We start from the raw sequence: 17739 nt of genomic DNA, 5'->3' as shown, positions 1-17739 counted from the left end.
TTTTTAATCAATGTTTCTCAAGTTTTAATGCAGTTGTGCATTATCTCCCCCGTGCTGATAAGGAAGGGAATGGACCTGGACCTCCTGCATCTCCAGGAGTCATTAAGGTCCCACAGCTACTGCAGGGGATTAAATTAAATCAAAGGGAATTATTGACCTTTAAAATATAAACCAGATTCATTCTGCCGCCGGTGAGAGGACTGTGATTGCCAGGAGTGGGTTTCTGGTTGGTGCTCCCACCCCTCAAACTTTACAGGCTAATCCCAGACGTGGTGATTTCTTCCCTAAAAATTCCCAGCAACTGCACTGCTCTGCAAAAGGTGGAGGAGTTCCTTGTGCCAATTCCTGGATCAGCTTCCAAGAAAATTGTGTAAAAATCACCCTTTTTTTTTTTTTCCCCTCCAAATCTTAAAGAAGGGTTGGATTGGTACAAAAATCAGCAGTTGGAACAGAAAACCAAAATAGCACATGAGAGGCTAAATTGGGTCTCAAAGACCCCAGGCCAGAATCAAAATCTGATGGTTCCATCCTGCACTCCATGAAATGGCTACAGAGAAAACCATCACATAAATCTTCTGGATGTGATTTAGGATTATTTTGAAGGCTTTATTCAGACTGGCAAAGCCACCCTTTGCAGACAATGATATATTGAATTCTCCATCTGCAAAATATTCCGTGCCCAGGATTCCTGAAAAGAAATCTTAAATGTTGATAAAGAATGTCAATATCTGAGAGGACAAGATTTCAAATTTTGTTTGATGGTTTGGCATTTGAACTTGTCTCCTTATTGCACAGTGAATTTACTATTATGCCTCACAAACCTCCAATTTTCAATTGTTCTGATAATAATGGGAACTAAAATGATGGAGAGGAGGTAAGAACTTAATTTCATCAGTATAGAGAATGTATAAAAAATATCTATAAAATATAAACCTGAGACTATTCTGTCTTGGATAAAAGTGAGTTTGGAATACTCAAGATATTTTAATTACAACTAGAAAATAATGATACAGGGGAGGAGAGGAAGAGGAGAGGAAAGGGGAGAAGAAAGAGAGATGAAAGAGAGGAAAGGGGAGAAGAAATAGGAGAGGAAAAGGGAGAGGAAATGGGTGAGGAAAGGGGACAGTAGCTCAAAAAATAAGAGACTCTTTCAACAGGAAAGTATTAAAAAAAACCCAAACCTAAACTGACTCAATTAGTACTATCCCTGCCATTCATATTAATTAAAAAATGCTTATCACCAGATTATATTGCTTGTTTGCACTGTCCTTACTTCATTAGTGCTAATTGGAAGTAATTACGACTGATACGTGAAATATTTAATTAAAAGATTTATCTGCCCCTATTGTCGTGTTTCTGGACCATCTGCAGCATCTCCAGGACTGCCCTGGTACCTCTGCAGCTTCTCCAAGACTTCCCATTCCCTGTCTTTTCTCATTATGAGTCAGAGTCCCATCAGCCAGAAAGAAATCTAAATATTAGACTTTACCTTCCCCTCGAGAAATCAATACCCTGAGAGGAGACCTGATGTGTTTTTACCCTGGTTCCCGAGGAATTGAGGTACAGAGAGTCTCTCAGACATCCCTCTCCCCCTCCAGAAGCCTCCTCCCCTTCCCTTTGAAGTCTTTTTGACCCAGTTCAGCCAAATTTGACCAAAGATGTCCCTGTTTCCCCCCCCCAGGTTTCCTGACACCTCATGTTTGGTGTCCTCCCTCCTGAGGGCTCTTGGCAAAATAGATTTCTGCTTTTAATCTTCTGAATCCCCCAAGCCTGGAGGATTCCCCACAGCCTCACACAGGATCAGAGACAAAGAGGCCAAACCCCAAATTGCTCGATGGAAAAGCTCATTGTGGGTAAGAAACTGCTGTTTCCTGTACAAACACCCTGCAATTTATATTATTGTTCATTAAATGCAGCCTGGTGATTCCCCTCCCCGTGCTCCTGTCACCCTGTCCAATCACCAGCACTAGTTGTATTATAATACTTATATTATAATAGTTATATTTTGAAAGCTACACTGCGAAAAGATCCTTTTATTTGGCTTATAGCACCAGTGAGTTCTATAAAATTGTGTTGTTTTTTTTTTCAAACCACACCATGTAACTCGGTCACAAGACCCCACCAAGCCTCAGCATCTCCCTTTGCCTCAAAATGAATCCTCTGGATCATCAACTGCAGCTTGTCCAAACCCAGCTCTTCAGGCTGGTGAGAGTAAAGTGCCTTTTATAATCTCATAAAGCAGGGGGCTGAAATTATCACTGCAGTTGTCAAGGGGTTTATATAGATTAAATCTCCTCTGATAGACTGGGAGCAAAGCTGAGTGTTTGTTTATGAGAAAAAAGCAACCATAAAGGGAGAATTGGCTTCTCTTGCTCTGCCCAAACCTTGCTTGAAAACTTCCTGGCAGTCCTACAACAAAAAAAAAAAAACAACACAGGAACACCAAAAATGAAGAGTTTCTTCCTGATTCTGTCTGTCCTTATCAAATACCCTCCTACAGGAAGTACCATCTTCTGCAGATAATATGATTTCATTGGGGATTTGGAAGGTTTTTCAGGGAAAGAAGAGCAGAGAATATTATCTCAGACTTATATTTTATAAATTTTACTTTTATATATTTTATATACTGATGAAATTAAATTCTTGCCTCTTCTCCAGCTCTGTAGTTCCCACTATTAACAGAACAACTGAAAATTCAGAAGCAGAACAGTCCTGAGAAGAAATCTTTCCACTTTGGCTACAATTGCTTTGGGGGGGTGTCTCTTCAGCTGCCACATTTTTAAACAAAAAGCTCACTAGGAAATGAATTTTAGGGCAGAGAATATCGTTTGGATCACAGAACCCACAAGAATTAGGATTAGGGAAGAGGTTTGTGGTGTGGGCAGTAAAGGGTCAACCCCACAAGAGGTGCTGAAAGACCTGTTGGCCAAACTTTTGTTTTGATCCACCTCAATTTTGTTTTGATCCACTTAAATTACATTTATTTATTCAGATGATAAGTTAGGTAAGAGTTAGGAATTAGTTTTCTATCCCTATCTGAATAAATTCCTTGGAAATTTGGCCCAGCCTGGCACCCAGCCGAAGACAAGGGGCACTCTCCAGTTTTTCTCCACCAACATTTTGGAGATCAATAAAGGGGTTTACAACTAATTCAAGGTATTTAAACTAAATAAAATCCCTTCCCCAAACCCACAGGATGTTTTTAATGGGAAGCTGTGGTCAGGGATGTTTTGTTGAAGGACTGAGGCACAGCCAAGTAGCCCAGATCTGTATCCCTCAGAAATTATTTCATGGCAGATATTCCCAGCAGATGCTGAAAGCAGCTCCTCTGGATAACAAAAAAAAACTAATAAAAGCAAAACTTTAAACTTGAGACAAACAGACCTCCAAAAACTCCACTCTCAATATGATAAACTGAAATGTAACTTCTGGAAATCAAAGCAACGGAGACTTTTTTTGACAGCATTGACACCAGGCATCTGTAAACTCAGGCAAAAAAACAATAAAAAAAAGTCACTTTCCCCCAAAAGTTCACATTTGGATTACTTTGCCTTCATGTTAACTTTCAAATAAGCCTCACTCCTGCATCTGGAAGAAGCCTTTACTCTGACATTGCCTTGAGATGCTCTGGCTGTTAGTAATAATAAGGACAAGTGAGAAATTATTAAAAGAGATTTATTGAAAGCGACTGAATGCTCCAGGGGACCGGAGGAGGAGGAGGTTCGATCCTCTGAACAATTTTATGCAGCAGATTGAGGCTGTTCAGACTTTCAACTTAAAAAAATTTTAAAGTTTCTCCTGATTCAGAGCTACTTTGACACAACTTCAAAGCAGGAGCATCTCAAAGCAGTGTCGAAGGAAAAATGGAAGTATTTTACAATGACAGCTCTAATATCCCAGCTCAGCCTAAAAGCTGCCAAATAAATTAATAGTGATCTGGCAGCTCTGGTAGGGAACCTTCCAATGTACAAATGGCCTTGGGTTTTAGCCTACTTTTTTAGGACAGTGTATTTGTAGAGGAATTTAGGAAATTCTTATTTCTACTCCCAGTTTGGGTGGCACTTGAACATGACTAACCCATTGTTAACTAGAATGTTACCTGCTAAACCCATTTAAAAATGCAATCATCCAACTCAGCTGAGCAACCTGGTCTAGTGAAATATGTCGGGGTTGGGACAAGATGATCTTTAAAGTCCCTTCTATTTTGTGATTCTGTGATTATTTAATTTTCCCCAAAGGCAATGAGGTTGTGGCTAATTAGGATCTGTATTGTGCTTCTTTTGGGTTTATTTTCCCTTAAATGTTTGTGTTTTCTTCACAGAATCATTCCAGTTGGAAAAGACCTCCAAGATCACCAAGCCCAACCTACGACTGATGCCACCACGTCCCCTAAACCCTGGCACCAAGTGCCACATCTGCTGGGATTGGAACACTCCCAGGGATGGTGATCTGGCAACAAGAAGTTCCACCCATCACCACAGAAAATATAAATTCTATTTTACAAAGTTCCACCCATCCCTGTAGTAAAAATTAACTCTATTTTGCAAAGCTCCACCCATCACTATGGAAAAAAAATAAATTCTATTTTGCAAAGTTCCACCCATCACTATGGAAAAAAAATAAATTATATTTTGCAAACTCACTCAACTTCAGCAAACGAGGGTCTAAACAACTTCTTTTCCTTCTCAAAGTGTTTCTGGGTTCCCACTCTGAATTGATTTCTGTTAAAAAGACCACTCCTGTCTCACTTTTCTGCACGTAAATAGCGCTCTGCTCTACAGCTTCAATCATATTTGGGCAAAACATATCAATTCCTGCCTTTTTTACATCTAAATAAAATAAAACCAGACCTCCTAATCTCTGTCCTTTCATGGAAATAGCAGGGTAGAAAGAAAATAGTGTAGTTGGAGATTAAATCATATATTAAATCCATACATGGACAAAAAGAATCTTCTGTCAAAGTTAAAACTTTGAATTTTTATTGGGGGGAGGGCAGGTATTACCTTGTGTGGGGCTCCTGTGGGTCAGGGGCTGCTGCCTTGGTATAAAACCCAATTTGTGGTTTTGAAGAGCATCAAAGGAAGGTGCATCTGTACAACGTTACACCAGGTTAGAAACTTGCCTCCAGTCTAAGCAATTCTGTGTGTTATCTACCAGTTTGTATTTCCCAAGCTGGCTGTTCATTCCAGCAAGGAAAAACGTCAGGAAAAGCTGGTTTTGTTTGGATCTTAGTTGTCTAAGAGACCTTGTGCAGCCCAAATGCAGCCCCAACAGAGCTTGTGGTGGGAGGAATGTGCCTTCTGTGAAGGAAGGCTGAGCTTCTGGGAGACTCATGTCACAGAATCCCAGAATTACTCAGGTTGGAAAGGATCTCCAGGATCTCTGAGTCCACCCTGTGCACAATGCCCACCTTGTCCCCCAGCCCAGAGCACTGAGTGCCACAGCCAGTCCTTCCTTGGACACCTCCAGGGATGGGGACTCCAAACCTCCCTGGGCAGCCCCTTCCTGTGCCTGACAACCCCTTCCATAAGGAAATTTTCCTGATGTCCAACCTCATGTCCAAGTTTGTACCAATGGTTTGGCTGGGAATACTTTCAGAGTGGCAAAGAAACTTGGGTGTCCTCCTGGGTTTTTCTTGGCTCTCCTGTGGACTTTTAACTCCTGATCAAAGTTTACAACATTAAAGATGAAGGTAAAATGCATAAGGATGTGGGAAATGTCACAACACCCTCAGCGCTTCCTAGAATCCTCATAGAATGGTTTGGGATGGAAGGGGCCTTAAAGACCATCTAATTCCACCCCTGCCATGGGCAGGGACACCTTCCACTAGCCCAGGTTGCTCCAAGCCCCATCCAACCTGGCCTTGTACCCTTCCAGGGATGGGGCAGGCACTGCTTCTCCCTGCACTTATGAACAATCCCTTGTAAACACATCACAAATCTTAAAGTCCTCACCCATTTCCAAATTAGAAAACCAGAGATGCCAATTCAATTCCAAATTGTGCCATTTAAATGCCTTTTGTTGGAAATTGTGTAGTTGACTCTAAATTAGGTGAATTATTAACTGCTTTGCCTTTTTCTCTCCTCTGTCAGGGTTGGAAATGGTGAAATGCTAAACAGTGGCTACCCAACGTACTTTACGTGTGTATTAATTACCAAGGGGAAGTTCTAAATCAACTTGCACAGGGGAGAGATTAATTGAAACATTTGGAAAATTATCTCAAAAAGCCCTTTTACTTCCAAAGGAACAGGAGAAGAAACTCTTTGCAATTACAGACTGAACACTCAGCAGCAGAAAGTGCCTGTTCCTTGGATTTTTGTTCCAGGACTGCACTAGATTTAATGCAACTACAAATCAGTCGCTGGGCTTTGACATCCAATATAAATTTTGTTATATCAAGACTTTAGGGACTCTGCAGTGAGCCATTGTAAGAAGCTTTTAGGATTATTTGGACGTTTTGAAGTTTGTTCTTACCTTCCAACCGCGTTCGAGCGAAACGGGCCGAGGGAGACGGATTGTCGGAAGCTCCCGGTGTTTGTTGGGATCGTGGGGATGTTTTTCCAGCAGATAAAATTCTCCCAGTGCTTGTCACTCAAATCCCACGGCTCTGAGCTGCAAAACTGCTGAACCTCACAGGGGGAAGCTCAGTAAGTAAAACCAGAGCCAACAATTAATTTTCTTGGATGCAAATGTCTTCACGCTCAGGATCCTTCTCGCAGGAGCAGGAGCCGGATGGTTTCCTCTCGGAGCTCAGGTGGGATCTGGACCTCCCAGCTGCTGCTCTGCCAGACAGCCCAGCAGTCCAATAAATCCTAATCTGCCTCTGGGCACTCAGTTTCCTTAAGTTTTATGAGGATTTGGTTTATTGAATTTTGGTATTAGAAAAATTTAATGATTCGAAAGTGAAAACGTACAAAGTTGCTTGTAGCAAAAAGAGCCTCCATCCATGATAATAACTCATCCCTTTAGGGCTGGCTTTTCTTTGGACCTCCATGACCACACACCTTGGGAATGGAGGTGCTCCTGACCTTTAGCTTCACTTTTGTCACCTTTTCTTCCAAGCTTAATGCCTAAAAAAGTCAGAGTTCAGCACATGCCTGAGTCATGGTTTGGACAGTACCACCTCCCCCAAGGTACAACAATAACTCCTTTTCCAATAAAGCCTGTTGAGATAACACCTTGAAATGGACTTTAATGACACAAATGAAACCTCTTTGGGTTGTATTTTACCTCAGTTTAAAATAAAATTGTTCCCCAACAACTTACTGAGCTGAACCTCTGCAAACTGAAATAACTGCAGTTCATGATCTTTATAACAACAAGGTATAAAATTCAGTGTAGCTTAAAATTCATTTGAACAGCACGACCCTGTGTTAATAACAGGCTGTGAAACCAATGTTTTGGGACTCTCAGCAGGAAAATTACTTATTTATAAAGCACCTTTTCTCTCTTAACTGCCACTGAATCACTCCAGATCACAGGTAATTAAAGCACAAGAAATGAAGGATGGGATTTAAGAGCCAGAGTCCCTCCCTAGATGTGCTACCTGAACACTCCCTTACTCAGGAAAAAGTCCCACTGGCCACGGAGTCACAGAATCATTTAGGTTGGAAAAGACCTCTAAGATCCAGTCCAGCCTCATGAAAGGTCAAAATTTAATTAACTCTCTAAATACAGCAGGAAACAACCCACAATCACTGCAAAAAGCACAGGACTGGCTTATGTTTTAGAAACACTCTCTGAAAACTTCTTTTCTTTACCAAATGCACTCGGTTTTTTTTTCATTAGAGCATATAAATGAATAAACAAATGCTCCATAAATAAATACACACCGCTGAACATCCTGGGAGCACTGCAGCTCTACCGAGTCCTAACTACCAGTAAAAGGGAATTTTGATGTCTTATCTAGACATGCTTGTTATCATTGATCCTGCCAGTGCCAGAGCAGCACAGTCAGTGATCTTAAAATGAAGGAAAAAAAGCCCACACAGAACCCGAAGCGTTTTTCAGCTCTATTTGAAAAAGATGCAGACGATGACGGTTTTTTCCTCTACCTGGCGAGGGATTGTATTTCAACTATTTGATCTGGGGAAAGAATTCATCTGTCTGAAAATACAGGAGCCAAGCAAGCTTGTTATACAAGCAAAGGTTGTTTTCTGCAGTGATTTCGAGAGCAAACTTTCCCTGCCGAACGCTGATGACAAACAAGCTCCGTGCTTTGACATCTGCAGCAGGAGCTGAGCTTGCTAAATTGAATCCCCTTCTGCCTCCTCCAAACTGCCTTGATAGTCGAGCAAATGGGGAAAAGAGGCTCTTCTCTGACTGTTTCAAAGCTTTCCTGAAGAGAATCATAACTGACAGGAGCTGCAGTTTGCGAGTTAAAGAGGAAAAGCGGGAGCGGGGAATTAACGAGCTGGATTCGGGAGGCGAGCGCTCCTCTCTACAAACGCGTCTGTACAGATGGCACAGACCCATTCCCAGCTTTCTCAGCCTTCCCTCTTTGCTACATGAGAAAATAAACGAAATTAGGAGCCATGCTGCTCAGCTCCAGCAGCTTTGGAGGGGACAGGTGGTGGAGGAGTGAGGACGTCACGGGGAGGTCGCAGGTGAAGGAGCTCCCCCGCAGGAAGGACAGGCCGTGAGGTGTGATGCCATCTGCTCACTGCCACCACACAGGGAGGGTTGCTGTTGTTGTTGTCTAAGTGGCTTGGGTTGGGCTTTTTTCCCCTCCAAGGACTGCTCAGGGAGGTGGTGGAGTCCCCATCCTTGCTCACTGAACGTGGCTCTTGGTGCTCTGCTCTGGTTGAAAAGGGGGATGTTGGCCAAAGGTTGGACTCAACCACCTCAAAGTCTTTTCCAACCCAAATGATTCTGTAATTTCCTAACTTAGCTTTTGCCACTTTTCAGCTTTCAGGCTCAAATGTGCTCCCTATTTCCTTGCTGAAGACTTTCAGGACTTCAGGACTGCAGCAGTGTGGGTTCCACGAAATATTTTCCTTTTATTCTCTTCCCAGAGACCCCACACTGTCCCTGTGCGTTCTTTGTCAGCCTTGCCTGGCACTTTGGAGCTGCACTGCTATGATTTCCCCTTAGCCAGTTCTGGTAGGGCTTTGATTCATCATTTTTGTCAATCAGAAAGGATTGTGAAGGATTTCCTCCCCAGCTGGGGCAGGATCTGGAGCCCAGAAATCAGCCAAAGCCAGCTGGGTCATGGCAACAACCTCTTCATGCACATGGGAGTGAATCCCCTCAACTTGATTTTCAATTATTGGAAAAAATTGGTTTAAATACCAAACTGTGCTGAGGAGACAAGAAGCCTGAGATTGTATAAAAGGATCTGCTATTTTATCCCTTTGGTATCGCTCAGAGCTGCTGTTTAAGCTGATATTTGCTTTTCAATCACATCAGGTCACCCCAGGATATGTGATGTCCTACAGTCCTCAATCTGTGAGTGCTTTTAGGGATGCTGGGAGGGATGTTTTGTAGGGAAGCTCACAGGGAAAATCTTGTTTTTCAAGGGAAGGAATGATTCCTAACAGTTCTGGACCTCCAGACACCACTTAGGGGGAACGCAAAAAAATGTAAATTAATATTATAATATTATAATTACATTATAATACATACATAATATGTAACACAATATATATAATAATAATATAATATATTATAATACTATAATGATATTATAATAATATTGTATAATATTTTTATTGCTATATTATATATTATTATAATATTATAATAATATAATATAATAATATAAATTATTCCAAAATATGACTAATTTCAAGTGTGCGGGCAAAGTTTAACAGACAGTTTTTAAGGTGGTGTTAAAACTGGCCAGGAAAACCGGACTTTGTTAATTATTCTGCTAATATTATTGACTTCCAGTTAAATAGCTCTAACTAGACAAAAATCACTTGAAAATTCGTTGTCAAGTTCTGCTTTTCTGCCCAGGAGGAGGTTGTGCTTAATCACCACCGGCAGTATTAAAACAGATTTTTAAACTAAAAGAATCCAAACACCAGGAAGTCATCTGCAATACCCGTGGTTTTGGCTACATCATATATGAATTAAGAAGGAAAAGGGATGCATTTAGAACACAAATTAGTTCTTTGTAAAGAAGTGGCACTTGGAGCAAGCAAATTGAGCCACATTTTCACTCAAATGTCTTTCAGTGTTTTAGATGGACAATGTTTGCTTTGCAGGTTGAGACGTGTTTTCTCCAAAATGGATTTAATTGTTCCAAAAATTGAAAGCAGAATCAGAGACTGAAAGCATCTCTCAACATCTTCATCCTGAGCACCACCAGAGGCACTGCAGGGCTGAGGGACCTGCCTGGGTGGGGTGTGGTGGGATGGGATGTCCTGGAGACATCCCAATGAATCCACCCACCTTCTATCCTTGCTTCTGCTGACCTGATTATTCCATGTATTTCCTTCTGTTTAACTGCGTTTCTATCACAAATATTCACCCCCCACCATCCCTCTTTTGCTCCTTTCAATCCCTTCCCACAGTCACCCGTTGCTCTCCTGCTCATCTTTCAGCTCTTCCTGACCACTTGCATCACTTCCCATAATGTTTTCATCCACCAAACCATTAAAATAACCTATTAAAATGTTTAAATAATATGATAGCTTTCAATTCCAACCAGCTTTGCCATATTTTGGTGTCCCTTTCCCCTTTGTTAAATAAAATCACTGCCTTCTAGGTGTGCATCCCACCCTCCACCTGCACCAGCTTCTCCAACAGAGCCCCAAACATGGATTTCTCTTCCCTGTTCCACAAGCACTGGAAGGAGCAGCTGCCTCATATCGATGAGAAATCTCCACTTGCACCTTAGAATGTCAATTATTCAATATTTTAGTATTCAGTCTTAAGCTCTGCCAAAAGAGTTGCTTCCAGAAGTGACAGAATTTGGCTCTTCCCCAGCTCCACAAGAGGCAAACGCTGAGGACCACTTTCTGCTGATGCAGTTTGAAGGACTCTGAGCAGAATTAAAAAGCCCACGTGGCCAAAAGGATTTCAGAAACTTTGAAGGAACACTGCCAAGTCACGCCTAAGCATTGAGGGTAAAGATAATAAAAGCAAAACAATCCAAAAAAAAAATATAAGTCTGTGCTAAAAATAATACAGTCTTGTTCCCTATATACACATGTATGTTTATTTTAATTCTGGTTTTAGCAATAGCACAACTTTTGCTCCTCAAACACTCTATTGGGATGGATGACCCTGACCATGGGTTACTTGGAATCAGGTGGTTGCCCTTATACCAAGGCAGGGATTTAATATAATCTGGGGGTTTTTTTTATATTTTATTGGAACAGCCAAGGAGAGTTTATGTGCTCAGTTAACACCTCACAGGAATTTCCAATGAGGACTTTCAGCTTTCTGAGCCAGTCAGCTCCTGCCTGTGAGGGTGGGGCTGATTTGTCCTGAACATGGGAAAAGCAAACTCACATCAACTGCAAAGGAAACCATTTCTGAAAGTGCCATTCAGGGCCTTTTAGGCTCCATCTCTTGCTCTTTCCTTGTTTCCTGCAGGAAGGTGCAATATGCCTCCTTTCCAGCTCCACACAGCTCTGTTAGTGGGAAAACACCTCCTCAAGGTATTTAATAAGAACCTGTAGATTGATAATAAATATAAAATATTGAGATGGGCATTTGGCAGTGGAGTTGAACGGGGTCTGTGGTGGGACCAGACCTTGGTGTTGTGTTGGGGAGGAAAAACAACTGACACCACAATTGACAACCCCTTGTCTGTGGAGACGTGGACAGAGCTGGGATTATTCAGCCTGGAGAAGAGAAGGCTCCAGGGAGACCTGAGAGCCCCTTCCAGAGCCTAAAGGGGCTCCAGGAGAGCTGGAGAGGGACTTGGGACAAGGGATGGAGGGACAGGACACAGGGAATGGCTTCCCACTGCCAGAGGGCAGGGATAAATGGGATATTGGGAAGGAAATCCTGGCTGGGAGGGTGGGGAGGCCCTGGCACAGGTTGCCCAGAGAAACTGTGGCTGTTCCTGGATCCCTGGAAGTGTTCAAGGCCAGGCTGGACAGGGCTTGGAGCAACCTGGGCTAGTGGAAAGTGTCCCTGCCCATGGCAAGGGGTGGGATGAGATGGTCTTTCAGGCCCCTTCCAACCCAAACCATTATAGGATTCTACAGATCTGTTTTCCACTCACTTAGCAATACCAGGGTTTTATTTTTCTCCTTTTATACTGTTTTTAACAGTTTTTAACAGTTCAGTTTTTTAACTGATGCTGGAGGTTGGTCAGAGAAAAAATGATCCTGTTTTTTTCCCTATTATTTTTTTAGGGAGGAAAGCTGAGAGGGGAGCTGCTTCTGATGCTTTCAGAATCTAGTTGAGACAATAAAACTTGCAAAACTGCACCAACCTCACTCCCTGATGGAAAGCTCTTTGTACCACGATTGCTTCTCACCTTCCCCAGCAGGTGCACGAATCAAAACAAACACAAAACCCCAGGAAAATAAATCAGAAACAATCAAAAAGCAGAAAGTGGAAATGCAGGTTCTAGGTGTTGGTTGGGCACTGGTACAAACTGCACCTCACTGATTTGGGAAGCCACTGCTTGGCCACCTTAGGGGACAGAAGAGGCAGGAGCTTCACTGATTCCACATCCCTGTGGAAGCACTGAGGAGGAGACAACCAGCTCCTTGATTTATCTGAAGTCTTCCCAGCCTTGTATTCTGCCAAAGGCAATCAAGCAGGAGCAGGAGGATTAATGGCTCTGCACAGCAAAGCCTCTCCTTGGCACTTGTCAGCACCTCCCACCATCCCTCCTGCCACCCCAGTGCCAGTTCCCTGCCTCTCCCTGCCTCAGAATTCCCATGAAACACTGGGAGATCTTCACTGGAGTCACCTCCAGAGGGGATGACAAGTCTCAGGGGCTGCAGCTGGAGAGGCACTTTGGTCAGCTGTGCCCACTGAAAGGAAATCCCTGGAAAAGCAGCACTTCTGTGACCAGAAACCTTCACAACACCCAAAGATTTGCCACTAAAAAGTCCTCATTTATCCCAGGCTCCCAAAGGTGGTGCTGCAGTGAATATCAGAGGTATAATGTGTCTCTAACATAACAAATTCACTGTCATCCTCCTTTGATTGCAGCATTAACTCCAAAAAAGTATAATCAATTCCCCCTTCCATTTTTTAAGAAACTCAGGGTTTCTCTGCGTGGAACAGAAGGGCACTGCAGGATCTCAAACTCCTTTTGCATCAGCTGTAGGAATTCTGATTTTCCCTGGCAAATGCTGAATTGTTGGAGGCATCTTTTATTTTAGGAACTGGAAGCATCTCTCAGATGTTAATTCAGGAGAATTACCCTGAGAAAAGCAACACTGGCCCTTTTTTGAGGTGAGCCCCCGACACATTCAGTGCTCTGCTCGAGGCCAGGAGTGAGTCACTGGGAGAACCATCACCCACAGCACATCTCTCATGCTGCTGCCACCACCAGCTCTCAAAAAGAAAGGGAATAATTAATGGGAGCCTCAGAATTTATATCAGAATTTCAAGAGTTCGTGGTCTGAGCCCATTAGAATATGTAAGATCCCTCCAGCCATAATTTATGTGGATATTGTTCACTACACATTCTCACATGGCTACTTTTTTCTTTTGGGAAAGTCTCCAAAGGCTTCCACAAATACATTCTTTTTAATGCTAAAATAACTCCAGATTACACTAAAAGACAGTGGTGCTGAATTAGCTCAAAAACAAACCTAATGCCTTGAAAAATCCACTAAACCCCAAGTCTTCAGGACTTCCAGAGGTCGGGAGGTGCCACACCAGCCACTTCACCTCCCTAAAAAGCTGAAATTACTCACCAATGTGAAGAAGGGTCACGACTTTTCTGGAGCCCTCACCATGACTGGATTTGCTTTTCACTCTCCAAAATGAAAATTTTCAATGTACAGTTGTCATTTGCAGGGGATGTTTATGGATCAGTTACTAATAGTGTATGTTCTCTTCTCCTTTCAGCTCTAAAAAAAAGGAAATTGTTGGTTATGATTCATTGGTCAGACCAATGCAAATGCTGCCCTTTAAACACAGTGTGATTAATGTAACAGTTCACTTTGAAAATAAACAAATATTCAGTTCCAGAGGAATTTCCCCTTGTTTTTATAACACTTGCAGCAATATATAAACAAGTCAGAAGCATCTCAGAAACATTTTCAGCAGTAATTGCCATATGTCACTATTAAAAATTATCCTAATTCTTGCTCAATTGCAATAATATGAAATATTTTAACAGGACTAACACTGGAATGTCTGTCTGGTTGGTTCCCAGCCTCTGCATGTTGGGATTTTGAAAGGTTTTTAAATTATTTTAGAAAGGGTAGGCTAAAATATGGAAATAAGTCCAAGGCACATAAAGCAGCTCCATTAATTTTCCTGAGTTGCTGAATTGGAGGATTTTGAATAGAATTTGGTTGTAGGGGGAAAAGAAAAAAAGCAGCATCGCCCAAATCCATCAATCTTCACACATAGGACAAAATCACTCTGTTGTACCACCTCATATTCATCATCTATGTGGGGACAAGCAACTCATCACTCTCCTTGTTCAGGTACAAAATAATACCTGGACTCCTGAGCATGGTTTTGGGACACTTTGTAATGTTCCCAGGACAAGGATGGCAATTTTTTATGTGGAAATGCAATGTTAGTGACATTTGGAATGCACAATTAGCCAGGGCACTCTGCAATTTGGCTGCCAGTAGGGAGGAAGAGATCCCTTCTCCCAACACTGGGCCCCTCAGGACACTCCTGTGATGCTCTGAAAACGTCCCACAGTGCTGGTGCTGCAGGTGCTTGATGTGACAAACATTCTTTTGTCCTCACAACCCACCTGCAGCTCCAGTTTGGGCTTGATAATGGGCTTAATTTTTCAAAGGTGGCTCCACTAAACCAAACCCACTTCCAAAACTGCCTGGGGATGCCCAACCACATCTATCCCTGCAAACCTCTTGGAACAGTCTCTCTGTTTGGACAGGGAAGGGTTGGCTGAGCTTGCAGCCATTCCATCAGTAACTCCAAATGCCACAGGCAGCTCTTGGATGCCAGACCTGCAGGAGACACCAGAGACACCTCAATAAAGTCACAACAGACACCAGCCACCTCCTTTTTGCCGAGACCTCAAGTGCTGCAGGTGATGTCCTGCACCAATGGACATAACACATGGCTCACTCACTCCTTCACCATGGAAAACACCAGGAAAAGCCCAAAAAACGCTGGAGGTGCTGGGTCTACTTCTGCAGTTGGAGGAATCACTGCAGGAAAATTTAGACTGGCAAGATGCCATGAGCCCACAGTCACAGCTCTGGACAGAGGTCCAAGAAGAGGCCAAATAACATGTTTTCCATGCCAGGAAGATTCAGAGTGAACACATCAATCTTTAATGTTGGAGCACAGGGTAACATCTTCTTTGATTTATCAGCTTAGGTTGTTGCTTTTCATTTAAGGGGAGTTCAATTTAATCTTTTGAAGTGCAGGAAAAGGTACAGCAGCAGCCTAAAAAAATAAAAACTCTATGTGGTTTGACACCTCAGCACACGAGAGGATACAGAGAAACCTGCCTGCCCTTGCTGCAAATCTCCTGGAATATCTGAGGAAGAAAGGACAGAGCAGAAAACTGTCAAGACCCTGAACTTGTCTCAGTGCTGGAGGTCAGTGTTGTCACATTCATCCAAACCCAGACTGAGTGTCCTGCTCTCCCCAGTGACCTCAACATATGGTTTTGCTCAGGGAAGTCCCACTGCCTGAACATGAGGTTGCATTAATATTTCAAATCACAGTTAAGCTCTAGTCCTTCAAGAGAGTTTCCACTCACTTCTCTCTGTGTACTTGGAAAACCAGCATTAAACTGCTTTCTTACCCAGGCACAGGTGGAAATCATGGACTCACAGGATGTGCTGAGCTGGGAGGGACCCACAAGGATCATCAGTCCAACCCTCAGCCCTGCACAGGAACATCCCCAGAGTCACACCCTGTGTCCCAGAGGATCATCCAAACCCTCCTGGAGCTCTGGCAGCCTTGGGGCTGTGCCCACTGCCCTGGGGAGCCTGGTCAGTGCTCTGGGCTGGGGACAAGGAGGGCATCGGGCACAGGTTGAACTGGATGACCTTGGAGGTCTTTTCAGTTAAAAAATTAAACCAGCTGAATTTCCTAATGTAAATTATCCACCCTTTACCAATCACCTGAGCCCGTTGCCATCCTCCTTTCGACTCTTTTATCAGCACTATAACACAGCAGGGGAATAAAACATGTGAGGAGACACCAAATCAGGCCTCCAGTTGTCCCCAGCAATTATAGAAACTGCCCATTTCCTTAAATTAAAACTTCACAGCATTCTCTGAAGATCTGACCAATTTATATGATCAATTCATAGAGCACAAGCTAGAAATATGTATGTGGATGATCCCCATCTCCTAGTGCAGGCAGCTTTCCAAAAAACCTTTGCTATGAATTTCAACTAATTAAGTCATTTCCAAGATACAATATTGCCTGGAAGAAGAAGTTAATGAAATGAGTATATGATCCTTTAGCTAAATTCCATAGTTTAGGAAAGAATTTTAACCTGTCATCAGGTCAGTCTGAAATTATTCATGTTTAAGGCTAAAATCATTCTGAATTAGCCTTAGGTTAATAATATGGTGGATAAAGGTTTTTGTGTATCTTTTTGAGCATAAGAAGGAAATCCTAGAAAAACTGCTGTGGAATTTTCAGTTTAAGTTTTTTTGTGATGGCATTTCCTAGAGGAAAGACAAACCATCCAAACCCTGTCTTTGATCTGCTAAATTTCATATAGAAATATGTCATTAAACAGTCACAAAAATTAATCTTTTTTGCATCTAGAGTGATTTATGCCATGCAGGCTTATGAGATGGATATCTTGACACTATATACGATGCAGCAAAGTCAATTGGATCAACTAGATTTGTCATTCAGCAATTCTGATCAATTCTGAAGGTACTTTGCCCTCGACAATCCATTTTCATCTGAACTATTTCTTATAATCCACAGCTTTGTGCTTCCAGCAGCTGCACAAGAACAAAGGCCTGCTCAAGAAACATTTCCTTGCAGGACATGTAATTATTAAATTGGATTCTAATTACAGATCATAAATTACAGACACTTCTTTAGAGAGAAAATACCCAGAATGCTACAGAGAAATTCAATGCCTATTTTTAAAGTTAATCTAAGAGCATTTTGGTTAAAAAAAAAAAAAAGAAAAGAAAAGAAAAGGAGCAATTTTGGGATCAAATCATGAGTCCTGTATGAATTCCATGTGATTATGTTAGGCATTAGTGTACACAAATATTACTTCCTATTAAAATATATAGAAACATATGTCACTTGTGTGTGGCCCCAGCAGCCAGAGCTGTGCAGTTGGCCTTTCCTGGAGGAAGAGGAATGAAAGGTGCCTCTGGATATGTTGTTTCCATAGAAGGACAGACATCAGTGTGCAGCCAAAACCCTCCAGGAAAGCCTCAGCTCTAACACCAGCTCCCAAAAAGCAACTGTGAGCCAAGGAAAGATTAAAGAGATTAAAGCAACCAGCAGATCTTGGTGCTGGTTCCAGCTGAACCCACACCAAGAGGACCTGGATGGACAAGGAGTGGTCCACCGTGAGTGATCCCACCAAAGACAGACCATGCAGAGCACAACTGGTCCAGCCAAGCAACAGAAACCTGGTTGAGGCCTTCATCCACTTGTCCAAAAGCATCA

General features: G+C 42.4%; 1 long non-coding RNA gene across 1 annotated transcript in view; it reads right to left on the bottom strand.

The window, feature by feature from the left end:
• Window positions 1–17739, bottom strand: part of LOC127468595 (uncharacterized) — a 101079-nt gene that overhangs the window by 35485 nt on the left and 47855 nt on the right. The window contains exon 13 of the long non-coding RNA XR_007903599.1: window positions 13839–13994. This is a non-coding gene — a long non-coding RNA (uncharacterized LOC127468595). The remainder of the gene's footprint in view (window positions 1–13838; window positions 13995–17739) is intronic.

This window comes from Manacus candei, unplaced genomic scaffold (assembly GCF_025592945.1).
Source record: "Manacus candei isolate 608988 ecotype Guabito, Panama unplaced genomic scaffold, ASM2559294v1 h1tg000015l, whole genome shotgun sequence".
In the NCBI taxonomy this organism is placed as follows: Eukaryota; Metazoa; Chordata; class Aves; order Passeriformes; family Pipridae; genus Manacus; species Manacus candei.
Note: the sequence above shows the minus strand (reverse complement) of the source record. Positions and strands in the feature narration are given on the sequence as shown.